The 13,561-nt window shown below is 35.3% G+C and overlaps 1 pseudogene; it reads left to right on the top strand.

Annotated features, from left to right (window-relative positions):
- The first annotated feature begins 2,837 nt into the window (after positions 1–2,837).
- LOC112835503 (sulfotransferase 1 family member D1-like) overlaps positions 2,838–13,561 on the top strand; it is a 63,042-nt pseudogene continuing 52,318 nt past the window's right edge.

Raw genomic sequence — 13,561 nt, 5'->3', positions numbered from 1 at the left:
GTCAGGATGGCTAAAATTAACAGCGTAAGAAACAACAGGTGTTGGTGAGGATGCAGAGAAAAGGGAACCGTCTTACACTATTGGTGGGAGTACAAACTGGTGCAGCCTCCCTGGAGAACAGTATGGAGGTTCCTCAAAATGTTAAAAATAGAACTACCCTATGATCCAGTAATTGCCCTACGAGGTGTTTACCCAAAGGATACAAAAATACAGATTCGAAGGAATACATGCACCTGATGTTTATAGCAGCATTATCAACAATAGTTAAACTATAGAGAGAGCCCAGATGTCCAATGTCCATGGACTGATGAATGGATAAAGAGGATGTGAGATATATATATATATATAATGGAATATTACTCAGCCATCAAAAAGAATGAAATCATGGGGTGCCTGGGTGGCTAAGTCAGTTAAGTGTCTGCCTTCAGCTCAGGTCATGATCCCAGGGTCCTGGAATCAAGCCCCACATCGGGGTCCCTGCTCAGCGGGGAGTCTGCTTCTCCCTCTCCTTCTGCCTCTCCCCCTGCTTGTGTTCTCTCTCTCTCTCTCAAATGAATAAATAAAATCTTAAAAAAAAAGAATAAAATCATGCCAATTGCAATGATATGGATGGAGCTAGAGTGTATTATGTTAAGTGAAACAAGTCAGTCAAAGACAAATACCATATGATCTCACTCATATGTGGAATTTAAGAAAGAAAACTGATGAACATATGGGAAGGGGGAAAAGAAAAAATGGAGAGAGGGAAATAAGCCATAAGAGACTCTTAACGATAGAGAACAAACGAGAGTTGATGGAGGGAGGTGGGTGGAGGATGGGCTAGATGGGTCATGGGTATTAGGAGGGCACTTGTTATAATGAGCACTGGGTGTTGTGCATAAGTAAGTAATGAACCACTGAGTTCTACTACAGAAATCAATATTGCACTGTATGTTAACAACCTAAAATTTAAATTAAAAAAAATTTAAAAAAGAATAAGTATGTGTCATAGTCATAGTTCCAGAGCAGATCAAGGACATTTTGCCTTGGAGGTGTACTTAAGGGTGTCTTTAAACAAAAGGAAAAAACGTGGGGAGGTGATGTGCTCAAGAAGTCTTCAGGTCACAAAGCAGCCATCATAGCAAATTTGCATTAGTCTGGTTCACACAGATGAATAAAAAGGAGATCTAGAAATGCTAATATCAAAGAAAGACAAAATTCGTTGAGATGTTATATCACAAACATGGAATGGAGAAGGAAAAATAGTGGAAGAAGTGGAAAGTTTGCTTAATTAAAAATCCTGTGACCAACACTGAACATGAAATGGGTTGGCATGGGATCAGGAAATGAATTATCAGTGATAACTATCTTGTTTAACCTTATATGTTTCAGACAAGTCATTCAATGGGAATATCCGCTACTTTACTGATCAAATGAGAGAGAAAGGTAAACGTAATGTGAGAGGTCCCAGAGGAATCTACTATACTCTTAAGAACCCATGTCTTAGATATATCCATTACAGTGTCATTAATTTCATCTTTTATTTTTTTATTTTTTATTTTATTTTTTTTTAAAGATTTTATTTATTTATTTGAGAGAGAGAGAATGAGAGATAGAGAGCATGAGAGGGAAGAGGGTCAGAGGGAGAAGCAGACTCCCCGCTGAGCAGGGACCCCGATGCGGGACTCGATCCTGGGACTCCAGGATCATGACCTGAGCCGAAGGCAGTCGCTTAACCAACTGAGCCACCCAGGCGCCCTAATTTCATCTTTTAAATACACTTATCAAATATTTGAATTTTTTTACAAATGAAACATTCAGGAACTAAGGAAGCTATGACTTTGAGATCTGGCAGTAGCTATCAAATGTGACCATCCATCTTTTATTGTTATTTAATGTATGCATAATTAATCAAAGTGATTATTTGCCAAAATATTGTATTTTTTAATGTCTCAGTCTTTTTATATACCCCATTGACTCTGACAAAGGAATGGAAGCCTCTGTTGTTTTTATTCATCATGGAATTTGCTGTGTATAAATATAATACAATTTTTTTAAGATTTTATTTATTTATTTGAGAGAGAGAGAGAAAGAGAGTATGAGTGGGGGGAGGGGCAGAGGGAGAGGGAGAAGTAGGCTCCCCGCTGAGCAGGGCACCTAATGCAGGCTCAATCCCAGGACCCCAGGATCATGACCTGAGTGGAAGGCAGACGCTTAACAGACTGAGCCACCCAGGTGCCCTTAATGTTGTTTTTTTAGGTGCATGGAAGAGAGTACAATACAATTATTAAAAATCTTAGAGATTATCCAGGGGTGTCTAGGTGGTTCAGATTTTAAAATCTTTAAAAAAATGAATATAATACAAATGTTTCACATTATTTTTTACATAGCTTTTTTAGGATTTACTTATTTATTTTAGAGAGAGAGCAAGAGAGTTGGGGGGTACAGAGGGAGAGAGAATCCCAAGCGGACTCTGCACTCAGCACAGAGCACAATGTGGGGCTTGTTCCAATGATCCTGAGATCATGACCTGAACCGAAACCAATAGTCAGACGCTTAACAGACTGAACCACCTAGGCATCCCTATTTTTTACAGTTTTAAACACTTCATAGCGCCTTGTACTTTCCTACTCCTTTATGTTGTTAGACATACCTTCTGAGTAGGATTAGAGATTCCTAAAGCACCAAGACTATGTTATATACTTCTTTAACATGGCTTTACTCTATATGCTCAATAGCTAAGAAATGCTAGAAACCCAAGAGAACCTCATTGTACAGAGCTATTATTATTTTAAAACATTTTAAAGTACATATAAAGTGGAAAACATACCTTTTTCTTTCAGTGCGCCACCCTTAGGATGGATTCTTCCAAATCTGACTATGGTACATACTTTGGAAAAATCCATGGAATTCTAATGTTCTAATATTATGAAATATTGGGATGATGTGGAGACATTCCAGGCAAGACCAGGTGACATTGTCATTGCCACCTATCCCAAATCTGGTAAGTTTCCTTATTATGTCAATGCTGTTCTCTTTACACCTAGAAATGACAAACCCACCTTGAATGGTGAATATTAAGCTGTTCACTTCTTCCACACTCATTCTTCATATTAAAGACAGACACAGTAGTTTTGGTATAAACATAGAAAAAGTGGATATTATAGCTCTAATATTATATATATTAGAGCTGCAGGCAAAGTCTTATCTTTAGGAAAGACCTAGATTTTCCTCGAAGACAGAAAGAGCATCTGTGGATATAAGTTTGGGTTATAGAATAATATATGCCAAAATGGAGATAAGATAAACTAATGGGAGTTTAGGAGAAGAGGGATTGCCGTGTTCACACCCTATCCCCATCTAGGAAAATAAAAAGTTTCATGGAGACCTGGAGCCAAGCTTTAAATATGGATAGCATTTTGAGATATAGAGAATATTAAAGACAGAGGGAACAGCCTGAAGAAATGCAAGGGGTGAAAATTCTGAAGTAAATTCATAGTGGCAAAGAGTTCCATTCAGCTAATATGCAAAAAGAAGTAGGAAGAGTATTAAATTAGATTGGAAAAGTTTAATATGGCTAATGATAGCTTTGATAAGAAAAGAAAGTTCACTTTTTTGGAGAGAGGGGAGTAATTGGAGGATTTTCTAGCAGGACCTTAAAAATGAGAGCCATATTTCTGTTTTTTAAAAGATTTTATTTATTTATTTAAGAGAGCAAGATAGTGAAGAGCCATATTTCTTAGAATAAATGAGAATATTTCTTTAAAATTGTTTGAAAGTGTAGAAATTTGAAGAGTTAAGACAAGCCAGTAAGCCAAACCAAATCCAGTAAACAGCGAAGAGTCATGAATAGTCTTCCCTAATGGCATTGATCAGGTGCCTGTGGGAAGGAGTGGAGAGACCACAGGGATTTGGAGTTTATTTCTGCAGATCTTTTCCTGCAGCACTCAGTATCAGACCTAGAAGAGAGCATAAAGATCCCAACCCCACTTCTTTATTGGACAGAAAATTTAGAATGAAAGTTGGTGCTTTGCACAAGATGATAGAACTTTTTAGTGTCACACTGGCAATGAAAACCAAGGCTTCCTGATTGCTATTTCTGATTGGTGCTTCTTCTGTATGTAATATGGAAGCTCAACCATGTTGGTGAAGATTATATTTTTACTGAGATAAATGTGCATTTAGGAGACCCTCAGTAAACATGTTTTTTCCTCTAAGATTGCATGAAATTTGTGACATTAAAATGAGTTGTTATATGTGAAAATGGCATGAAAAATGAAAAGTGAGAACTAGCCCTGAGCAACTGTATAAAAGATGCTGTCACTTCAGGTTACTGAAGAATTTTTCTTCTTTATAATTTCATATATTTCATACACTTTCTACAATGAATATGTATTATGTTTGTAGTTGAAAACCTAAGCGTTTTCTTTCTACATCTTGATGAGACTATGTTTGAAAAAAATTAAGAGATTTCATATATAATTTCACTCTTTTAGATGATCTATCTTTGCCGGAATGCCAAAGATGTGGTCGTTTCTTCTTGTTATTTCTTTCTAATGATAACTGTTCATCCAGATCCTGGATCTTTTCAAGAGTTTGTGGAAAAATCCATGAATGGACAAGGTAAGAGCAGCTTCTTTACTCTCAACTCTTTCAAGGTAAATGATACAAGAAAAATGACATCTCTGAGAAAAAATTTTTGTTGTCTGTTCTGGTCTGTTATCTTCTCTGATCCTTAATTAAGACACAGAAATTCTAGAAGCCTTTGAACTCCAGAGCGAGCATAGAGTTTCCAGATGTGGATGGCAAATTGCAGAATTTGGACACTCCAGTTCAGTGCCTAAAAATAAATATATAAAAGTATGTTTGGAGGTTGGAAGGAACAGATTTTCCTCTCTATGACAGAGATTCAGTGTCCAATTTTCTCTCATTTCTTTTTATTAGAAAAGTATTTCATGGCATTACAACTCTACTGAATAAGGGGGCAAGGAAATAGAGAAGAGAGAATGCCCACTTGTTTCCAAGGAAAATTTCAAGTGCTTTCTGGGTTCAGAATTCACAAAGAAGTCTGAATATCTACAAAGTTCTTATTCTTTCCACCCAGGGTACAGTCTGAATGTTTCAACTAGATTTCTCAGAACCATGTAAGAGTTACTTGAGCAGAAAATCTGGGAGATTTTACTTTTTTATTTAACTCCAGACAACAGCAACTATTTAAAGTTGAGGAAGAAAGGGTTCAGGAGAGTCCACTATTATCTAAAGAAGGCCATTCTTATCCTGTAGTAATAATTGCAAGAAAAATGAAAATAATATCATCTTTATATCCATAGGAAATACCATGGACTTAATAAAAGTAGAATATATGTACTTTGTTGCATTTTGGAAAAAAAATTATGCTAAACAGATGCCTCAAGACCATCAAAACCCCCATTGTGAGGCAGAGAAAGATAATGTTGCATCTCTGCAAAATGGATGAATAAGGCACTATAAATATAATCATATAACTTTTCCTGTTAGGAACAACTGTCAATAGAATCAAAGAACAGAAGGGGTAGGCAATGACAATGCAAAGCAGAATACTTTGACGTGGACAACATTATATTATTCGGTCAGCTTCTTATTGGGTGAAACACTGGGATATGCATGAGACAAGAGAGGCAAGAGACAGAGAGAGACGGCATTTTAGCATATCATATCATCATCAGAATCTTCTAACTTTTTTGAGATGAGACGAACACTAAAGGTCCCTAACAAAACACTCCTACTATATAAACTGCAGGTAGTATAATAAAAAATTGTATAGTTACTGGCTTTAGTTGCCAAAGATAATTTGTAAACAGTCAATTTGAGACCTAGACTGAATTCAGATTATAAGATCATTAATAGTTCCACTCACTGCACTCTCTTTACTGACAGTTTGATTATACACACACACACACACACACACACACACACACACATACACACACTTCAAAAATGTTCTTATAAAGCTCTGAATCAAGTTAATGGGAGGGTATTTCCTTCACTTTTTCTGTGTCACAAACCATGTCATAATGAAAATTTAGAATATGTTTCTGTACATGGATAACTCAACATACTTTGCCTCTCTTGCTGCAGAGAAATTTGCTTAAGATGTGTGACAGCAGGGCACCTGCGTGGCTCAGTTGATTGAGTGTCTGCCTTCAGCTCAGGTCATGATCTCAGGGTCCTGGAATCGAGTCCCGCATCCGCCTCCCTGCTCAGCAGGGAGTCTACTTCTCCCTCTCCCTCAGCCTCTCCTCCTGCTGGTGCTTTCTCTCTCTCTCTCTCTCCTTCTCATTCTCTCTTTCATGCTCACTCTCCCCCTCTCTCAAATAAATAAATAAAATCTTAAAAAAAAGGATGTGTGACTGATCTCTAGTTTTAATTCCATGATCATTTATTTATATCTATTTATTGCTACTGTTGTTTGAATACTGATTTTCAAACTGTATAAAGATGATATTATGCCCTTACATTGTTTTTATCTCTAACTTTAGTGCCATATGGTTCCTGGTATAAACATGCAAAATCTTGGTGGGAAAAGAGAAATAATCCACATGTGCTATTTCTTTTCTAGGAAGACATGAAGGACGTGAGAAATTGAAAACATATGGGCTATTGTACACCTGAGACTAATATAACACTTTATGTTATTAAAATAAACACTTTAGAAAAAGAAAACATATGGGCAACTTAGTAATTTCTAAAATTTTAGCATTTGACAACACTCTAGATATAAAAATCTGTCTTTAAATAGATGATGCAGCCACCTCCAAAAGTTATAATAATCCAGATACTTTAGCATAGATTTGAAGCTAATAAATAAAACTCTTCTGTGAATGAATATACTGAAGCCCAAGTCTCAAAAAATTTCAAAGATAAAATTTAAAAGAACCTGAGTTCATAAAATAAAACAAGACAGCAGACAGACAAGTAAATAAAATGATGAGAATAAAGACTTATATGGGAATTTACAGGAGCAAAAATAGGGTCATCTTACTCAAATTGGAATAGTCAGGGAAATCATGCCAAAGAAGTTAATACTTACGCTGAAGTTTGACAGGCAAGTTGTAATTTGTAGGACAGAAAATTTAACAGTAGCATTCTTTGTAAAGGGAACTATACACCAAAACAAGCATTATAGTTGGTATTGCGAAAAGTTGCATTGAGCGATTTAGCTGGATAATAGGGCACACAATAGAAGTGATATAGGGATGGGGATGTTTGTAGCTATGGTTCATATACATTGGATGTTCCATCTTGAGTATTTGAGTATTTATACCTTTTCTTAATCTTTTTGGTTACTGTCTTTCTTGGCATGTACACCAATAAATTAGAAGAAAAAATGAAAACTATCTACATATTTTCAGCCCCAAACTTATTCTTTCACAGGGGACTCTAGTCTTTGAGAGTATATATTCATATTCATAGATAATGGTTATTGAGCATTTGCTAAGCATCAGGGACTACAATAAATATTTTATAAACATCATCTCATTTAGTGTTCTAACACTCTTTGAAGCAAATTTTATATCCATCTTATGGTTATGGGAAATTATGCCTAGAGAAGTTAAAAAAAACCCACTTCTCCAAGAAGTGTTCTTCCTTGTTAGAAGCCTAATTCCAATACCAGTGAGGACAAAAGGGGAAATTTTTTTCTCTCTCTCTCTTTTTTTTAATCCAAATAGTAATGAATTTAACTTTAGTAATTGAGTCTTCAAAATATTTTTTCCTTCCTAGGATGTCAGAAAAGAGGTGATCAAAGTGATACAATTTCTGGGAAGGCAGCCATCAGAGGAGTTGTGGACAAGATTGTACAACATACTTCTTTCCAGGAGATGAAGAACAATCCATCTACCAATTATACAACACTACCAGATGAAATCATGAACCAAAATTTTCTCCCTTCATGAGAAAGGGTGAGATAGTCATGCAATTTGCCTCAATTGCTATAGGAAGTCACAAGTTGAAATAGTTATAGGCAAACACCTATTGAAGTCTGTTCTTGCTTATGGACCCAGTTTGTTTTCTTCAGAGTTGTTTCACATTTGAGCAATCTTTTTCCCGAGTTACCAGTTCTGTAGAGGCATTAAAATGGTATTGTTAATACTACTACTACTAACTAAATTGCTACTATTTGCTGATTACTTAGTATATGCAGCATATTAAGAATGGCCAGAAGCCACCCCAGCCTCACTATCAGCACTAATACACATGCTACTAGCTGTCATTTTTAAACTCTGTGTGCCTTGGTGCTGCACCATGTATGTTAAATACATGTATATAATTGTGCTATGGTGAGCTCTGTGAATTGTGCAAGACTGTTGAATCACAGATCTGTACCTCTGAAACAAATAACACAATATATGTTAAAAAAAAAAAGAAGAAGAAGATAGCAGCAGGGGAAGAATGAAGGGGGGGAAATTGGAGGGGGAGACGAACCATGAGAGACGATGGACTCTGAAAAACAAACTGAGGGTTCTAGAAGGGAGGGGGGTGGGAGGATGGGTTAGCCTGGTGATGGGTATTAAAGAGGGCATGTTCTGCATGGAACACTGGGTGTTAGACGCAAACAATGAATCATGGAACAGTACATCAAAAACTAATGATGCAATGTATGGTGATTAACATAACAATAAAAAATTTAAAAAATTAAAATTCTAATTCTCTTGAAATTCAAATGAGACACTCAAAAGAAAACTTCTATTATTATCTCACTTTGAGATGAGGAAACAAGCCTAGAACAATTGGCTTTTCCTTGACCAAGTGGCAAACATTTTTCAAGACCAATTGGCAAATATCCAAACTCAGCACATTGTACAAATATGTACAGTTCTTTGTTTATCAGTTAACCTCATTAAAGCTATCTTAAAAAGATTAAGTTTCAAAGCACTTACTGCCAAATACAGCCTTGTTTAGCAAAATATCAAAATACAACGAGGTGACATTCTATTGGGAGGAGGAATGGTCTGAGGAGATGTGATCAGTTTATAAATCCAAAGCCATGTGGAATATGTGGAGCATTGGGACATCGGTCTATTGATATGTGAAGCAGAAACAGAATAGAGAAAATCTTGCTCTTCAAACTGAACTTTCAGTGACAGATCAGGAATTTTGAAGATAATAAGAATAACAAACCTGTCACTGGCACCCACAGAAACCCCCTGAAAAGAGAGTTAACATACGGATTATATTTTAATTGTTTAGTTCTCAGATGATCTCAAGTCCACATGTATTTTTAAGATAATATAATGGACTTAAAATAGTTGTCATTCTTGGAAAGGGCTGCTTAGTGCTATTCTCTTAGACCCTACCCAATTCTCAAGATACACATTTTCTGTCTTTTGGGGTTATTTCACTGGGAAAGTTTAGAGCTCCTTGAACTAAGGAGGCAAGTGAACTGCTAACTTAAAATACTCCTTCTGCCAGGGGAAGTTTGGATGTGATGGAATGCAAAAGAAAAGGACCTGCTAGTCTTGCAATAACACAAGGTGGGACATGCTGAGAAGCTTACCTGTCAGTGGCAGCAAAAAATGGAATGGAAGAAATGGATATGAAGAAACCTGAATGAGTATAAAATTCGATATTGAGGTTGAGGGACAACTTCCATATTTATGCTTTGGATACCTGGTCCTGCCATTAATCAGGTTATGGAAAAGTACACAAAAAAACCCTACAATTTTGTGGGGGAAGAAAATGGATTTAATTTTGAACTAGTTGAATTTGAGATAGGTGGCAATATCATGTAGGCAGTTGTCTATGGAGACATAAGCCTGGATTTGAGTGTTAGTATGAAGATGATATTTAATATCTAGGAAGTGTGGCAAAATGTGGATCTTATCTTAGGAGCTCCAACATTTCAGGGGCAAATGGAGAATAAAAATTAAATAAAGTAGCATAAGAGGAAAGAGTCAGAGAAAGAAATTTGCTGAGTTTTGTTTATTTGTTAACAATCAGGACAAACCTTTCTTTGCAAGCATACCATACTATGGTATATATTTTATTTTTATAATTGAATATTATAAGAATAAAATTTGATTAGGTGTTAATGAAAGTAATGAATATTAGAAAATTTCATGATTCTGGCTGGAAAAAGATAATTATTATTTTCTATTTAAGCAATGTTGTTTTGCTTATGTCTCCTATTTTTCTGTATTTTATTGGTGATTTTTTCTTTTCTGTACTATGTTTATTATAACACTCAGTGCTTCCTTTCTCTAAATCAGGAGACACACAAGATCATGAAAAATTCACTATGTGCCTTTAGCAGAATATTATATCTCTAATTACTTTAGTAGAATATTATATCTTTAATTATTAAACTAAAAGGTCAAATCTAGGGATAAATTGATATGATTTGTATTCTTACACCTTGGAGAAAAGTCTAGGGATTTCTCAGCACTCTATTCAGTAATTATGATTTTTCAGAATCAAAGCTATTTTTAAAAAATGTGTAACACAGTTACATATTATGCAAAAATTGGAGAGTCTTGAAAATTATTAAGATTTGGTTGCGGTGAAATGAGAAGTAGAATTTCAATCTCTGAAGGGAACAATTGTTTATTTTTTAAATACCCATTTTGTCATGATTTTTTTCATTTAACATTATAGTTTATAATAACAGCTTTTTAATTTTGTAGTTTGTAAAACTGATAGTTGGTGTTGCCTACATATAACTAAACAAGAATAAACTAATGTATCTTTCTGACTTTAGTTGTTTAGTGAATCGGTGTATTGCAAATTGGCCTGACTGAAATTTAGATCAATCATATTTCCCCACAGCTTGTCCAGAAATCTTTGTAACTTTCTTGGAGAAAGAAAGAGACTAAGACTTAATTTAAAATTCAAACAAGAACTTCAAACCCTCTGAGATTCTTTGTCATCTTCCCTGAGCTGGGCTTAACATCTGTGTGAGCTGGAGACAATTGAGAGCCTTGGACAGCATCACGTGGTGGGGTCACAGGGGTAGCCACTGTAGCTTTGGTTCTGTGCTTCCAGGAAAGTTAGTGTTTAAGGTTTCCTAATAATTAAATCTCTAGAACAATGCCTTCAGAACAAGGGCTAGATATTTAGAAACACTAATCCTTGTTGACTGACTGATTGATACCATGTAAAGACCAGAAAGTGCTTAGTAAGCATTTATTTATGACGGTTGTAACTGCACATAAATTGAACCATGCCATGCAGTTCCTTTATATGACTAAAGGAACACCTGAGAATTCAGGCTGGGCAACAAAATAAATAAAATAGTACTAGATTATAACCCACTGTATAAAATAAATATCCACAAATCCATGCTGATATAAATTAATTGAATAAGTAATTAAGTGTAGGAACATATATAAATATCCCATACAGAAGAATTCCATCTATGTATAACTCCCCATTCCATCTCTTAAGTGTAGGAGTCAATAGTGACTTCCTTCAAAAGAGTATGGAAAGGATGAAGGCTAGAACGGGGAGGGAAATGTAACTTTACAGTGGAGAAAGCTGGCAAATACTAGCTCAGCTAGTTGATCAATCTTCAATGATAAGACATATTCATAGAAAATACCCTTGGTATATGATGAAAATGGCTCTTAACCTTGCTGATCTTTCCCCCCAAAACCTATAACCATTGTATAACTGTAGAAAAAACATCAGATAAAACCAAATTGAAGGAAGGACAATACAACAAATACCTGACCAGTACTCTTCATTTTAATCAAGGTGATCAAGAAGAGAGAAAATCTGAGAATCTTGTCCTAGTCAAGAAGACTCTAAAGACACATGACTCCTAAGTATAATACGGTACCCTAGATGTGATCTTGGAACAAGAAAAGGAATTCGACTAACATTTATAAAATTCTAATAAAAAATGGACTTTAGTAAATAATAATGTATCAACTTTGATTCATTAGTGTGTAACAAATGTACCATGGAAGTATAAGAGGTTAATAAGAGGGGAAAATGGTTGCTGAACATACAGAAACTCTTTAGATCTTTCTTTCCTGCAATTATTGTTTTGTTTTTGTTTTTGTTTTTTCTGTAAAAGTCCAGATAGTAAATATTTCCAACTTGCAGGCTATATGGTCATCATTGCAACTATTCAACTCTGTCATTGTAGCTTGAAGGCAGCCATAGACAACACATAAATGAATGAGTGTGCCACGTGGTTAAAAGAAAATTTATTTACAAAAACAAATGGAAATGCAGATTGGGCCTGAGGGCCATAATTTGCCAGCTTCTCCTCTAGATAATAACTTTTCTTTCTTCCATTTTTAGAAGTGTAGTGACACGGTCTATTTTTAGAAAGCCTAGGAATGCACCAAATGGTGTATTTCATGCATTACTTACTTGCTCTTTGTTGACTGTCTTTCAAAAATATACAAAACCATATTGCTAGAAGCAAATGTCTTCTAGCTTATATTAAGTATACAAGTATATTAAGACAGTGTTGGAAGTTAAAATCTTTATCTAGAGTTAATCTGTACCAAAATTAAAAAACACATTTTTAAAAATACAAGTACTAAAATTAGAATGAGTACTATAGGGATTTTTGCTATTCTTTTTAATCACAAATAAAAAAATAGCTCCTCCACCATCAACAACAACTATGTCTATTTCCTTAAAATCTGAATTTTTCTTTTCTACGGATGAACAGTCTTTGGTATCTGAGTAATGCTAACCTCTCCACTGTGGACTGGATTCTTCAACTGTTATCTGTTCTAGCAATTGATACTCCTCCTCTGTATCCTCATTATTTTCTCTTCTTACATGACCAATTCCCATCAGCAAAAATGTTATACTATCTTACAACTTAAAACAAAACAAGTATTTGCATCAAATATCTTCCAGATAGTCCTACATTTTCCTGTTCTTTACGTTGGAAGCATTCGAGAGTTATCTATAATCACTGTATCCAGTTTTTCCCTTTACTCTTCTCCTACTGTGTCTTTTTCTGAATGTTTCATTAAATTATTTTACTAAGCATTTACAAATATGAAGAACATAATTATTCATACACACCTATGCATTTGATTAAATATACATATATTTATTTATTTCTAAGTCTGAGTATATATGCTATAAAAAATACAAGTTTATATAAATACCTACAGTTTCAATCCAAAACCTCAGGGTTATTGTCTAGCCTTCTTATTTTCCAAAATTGTGAATTTGTTCCCACTATTTTTAATGTACTTGTTTGTTCAATTCCCCCAACCCCATGATTATGCTGGCCACCTTCTCTGTCTTTCCCCCTGCTTGACCCCTGGCCTCACTGCCACTTTCTCATTCTCCAAGCATGCTATTGCCTGCTGGACCCCAGTAGCTTCTTAGCCCTTAGCATTGCTACCACTTTCAAGAGAAAGAAAGAAAAAGAGGAATTTGCACTTACTTTTATGGCCTAAGGTTTTCAGGATTCATTCAAAAACACAGCATTATACAAGCCTTCCCCTCCAATCCCATCTTTTTCTGGGATCTGGAATCCAACTTTTATATTCCTAAACCCACAAAGTTCTCAAAAGCTCTGTTCAGCTTTTCAGTCACCTTTTAGAGAATCAGAAAAAGGCCCATGGTC

Source organism: Callorhinus ursinus, unplaced genomic scaffold (genome assembly GCF_003265705.2).
Source record: "Callorhinus ursinus isolate GAN/ISIS: 27379988/994484 unplaced genomic scaffold, GSC_fseal_2.0 scaffold4, whole genome shotgun sequence".
In the NCBI taxonomy this organism is placed as follows: Eukaryota; Metazoa; Chordata; class Mammalia; order Carnivora; family Otariidae; genus Callorhinus; species Callorhinus ursinus.
This window is presented reverse-complemented; position numbering and strand designations above follow the sequence as displayed.